The following is a 3416-nucleotide window of genomic DNA, read 5'->3' on the forward strand; positions in this document are numbered from 1 at the left end:
TTCTAAATCCTAACAGTTTCTTTAAAAAAAAATTATGTTGCTGTAATATCAGTGGTTCGCAAACTTTTTCCATGTCAAGGACCCCCCAAAATTATATGTATTTGTCCGCGCCCCCCCCCCCCCCCCTTTTAACTTGAGTTAAAAATTTATTATGCATATATTCAAAGATTTGCACAAATGTTCATGATTTTTCAAAAAATAGCTAATAGCTCATAGCGCTATGAGATTGTATATCTGTTATTTTTGAATCTTAAAATGACACAGATGTGTTCCCGGATTTAATGGGTTAAAATTCCTTACTTCCCTACGTGTTTGTAGAGCTTGTAGATCGTCAATCTTTTGCTATTTTAATGAACTATTTGAATCTCGCCCCTGACAAATACACCATATTACAATTAAAAAGAAACTAAAACTAACTAAAATTAAGTATTAAAAAAAACTAAAACTAAATTCCACTTTAACAAACTAATTAAAAACTAAACTCAAATTGAAAACAAAAAGTCAAAATGAAATAAAAATTAAAACAAATGAAAACATGCAATAATAACTATGATAACCGTGGTTGTAAGCGGTCCAGATATGATTTACTGCAGCAGGTGAAAAGTGAGTTACATTAGTCCAGGCGTGATGAAACAATAATCACAATCATAATCACCATGTGTGTGCCGTGTGCCATGTGTGTGTGTGTGTGTGTGTGTGTGTGTGTGTGTGTGTGTGTGTGTGTGTGTGTGTGTGTGTGTGTGTGTGTGTGTGTGTGTGTGTATGTGTGTGTGTGTGTGTGTGTGTGTGTGTGTGTGTGTGTGTGCGAGCGCACGCGCAAGCATGTGCATGTGCATGTGCATGTGCATGTGCATGTGCATGTGCATGTGCATGTGCATGTGCATGTGCATGTGCATGTGCATGTGCATGCGTGAGTGTGTTTAGGCATGTCGTTGCCAGTGGTGTAAAGTAACTATGTACATTTACTCAAGTACTGTACTTAAGTACAATTTTGAGGTACTTTCAATACTTTTACTGCTATTCCACTACATCTCAGAGGCAAATATTATACTTTTACTCCACTGCAATAATTTGAACTTAAGTTACTTTGTAGATTTTGATTATTATTACAAAACATACATTAGTCACTTCAGCCCTATATAAAATTCAGCCATATGAAAATAGCAGATCTACAAGCTCACAATGCGTCGCGAGAGCTTGTAGATCTGCTTTTCAAAAGATTTGTATACATTTTATAGTTTATACATTTGAAAACTTGTGAAATGGGACATGAGCTTCATCAGTACTTTTACTTTTGGTACTTTAAGTACATTTTGATGCCAATACTTTTGTACTTTTACTCAAGTGAATTTAAAATTCTGGTCTTTTACTTGTAACTGAGTATTTCTACATTGCAGTATTGATACTTTTACTTAAAGTTTAAAAAAAAAGACTTTTCCCACCACTGGTTGTTGCTGTCGGGTGGAAACCTCATGTGTCCAAAACTGATACCTTTCAGGTTAAAAATTCAAAAATAGCCCCCCAAAAATATGGAGATACCAGGTTTCTGCCAGACAGCATGTTCAACAACTCAGCAGCAGCTCTATACAAACTCCTGGGTGCCAGGCTAAAGATGTATCATTCTGTACACAAATACATATTCCCAGTTGAGCTTCATGTTGGTGCTTATAGAGAAGAGAAGAAATGTCTTCACTTTGTCTTTTAGACTGGAAAATAATCATGCAGTCATTTTTAGATTTCTTTGGGCTATTCAAAAATAGCAGATCTACAAGCTCATAGCGCGGCACCGAGTGCCGCGCTACGAGCTTGTAGATCTGCTATTTTTGAGACATCGTGAAAGTTTGGGCAAATCTTTGAATATATTTATTATTATTTTTTTAATTTTTAACTCAAATCTTTGCTTCTGGGGATTCTGCAAAAATCCTAACAGTTTTTTGAAAAACGTATGTTGCTAGATTTGAGTTACAAATGTTCCCTTTAAAAAATATATTCAAAAATGTGCACACATTTTCAAGATTTTTCTAAAATAGCTAACAATATCTACAAGCTCATAGTGCAGCACTCTGTGCCGTGCTATGAGCTTGTAGATCTGCTATTTTTGAATAGCCCAATCTTAAAATGACACAGATGCACAGAACACATATCACACTTTGTTTCCTGCTGTGTTGCTTTTCGATGTGTACACTGTATAATTTTATAGAGGTATCTAAAGAGCACAAAGTATGTTTCTGAATGGCCAAAGTCTCGCGAGACTGTCCACCATTTCCTGTCTGGCAACCAAATCTCGTGATACCTCAGAGACAGAAACGATATGTCGCAGTTTAGATGCCTCAATAAAATGAAGTACTGTGCACATCAAAAAGCAAGTGATTATAAAACAACCTACGATATGTCTTCTTTTATATTCCTGAAGCGATTTATATGACAAAGGACGCAATCGTTCAGAAATAATGTTTGTTCATGAGCTGGTCCAGCCGGCCTCCATCCACTGCAATGTATTTCATCAAGCGTCCGGTGCGAGGATTGCCACCCATGAGTGTCATGGCGCATCCCATAGAGTTATAATATATCTAGAGGGCGGACTGCGCGACTCTTCCTTTAAAAACCTTCCTTGATCTCAATGAGGAAGTTCCAACGTTTGGAACTAGGCAACATCCTGGCTTTGCGGCGAGATCAAAGCGTGACGCAACTCTCTATCTCTATGGGTCCAGCTACTAGAACAGTTGGTGCCCTGGTAAGATGTTCTCAAACATTTTCACGTCAAGGACCCCCTATTTGTATTCGGTCGTGGACCCACATCTGAAAATATTGCGTGCAGGGAACCCCCATTGAAGTTTTTTGTTTCGGCTATTTTCAAATTCCTGATGTATAGGTTAATGTGATTTAACTGATGTTGATGCTATATTAACTCATTTTGCTAGTGAGGACCCCCTGGAACCTACTCAAGGGCCCCTGGGGGTCCCCAGACCACATTTTGCTGTTAAATAATCAAACAAGAAATTATGTGACTGATGTCACATAATTGCGAAATGTCGGAAAATCTAGTCTGGCACAAATGAGCAGGGCCTATATGGGGAGTTGCGTCATGATCAGTGGTGTAAAATAACTACTTAAGTACTGTACTTAAGTACAAATGTTGAGGATTTTTTTACTTTAGTGGAGTATTAGCAACATTTTGCATTCCGGACTTTTACTTGTAACAGAGTATTTCTAAATTGCAGTATTGATCCTTTTACTTAAGTAAAATATTTAAGTACTTTTTCCACCACCGGTCATGGTCAAAGGAATCCAGGAAAAAACTAATTGATTGCAGGACCTACTACAGTTCAAGAGACCTGCAAGCGCCACCATGAGGCTGATTTACAACATGTGGGGGGGTGATTCTTTCTTGGCCTACGGGGAGTGAGCGTGCAAAA

This window comes from Gymnoscopelus braueri, assembly GCF_963280865.1.
Source record: "Gymnoscopelus braueri genome assembly, chromosome: 20".
Classification (NCBI taxonomy): Eukaryota; Metazoa; Chordata; class Actinopteri; order Myctophiformes; family Myctophidae; genus Gymnoscopelus; species Gymnoscopelus braueri.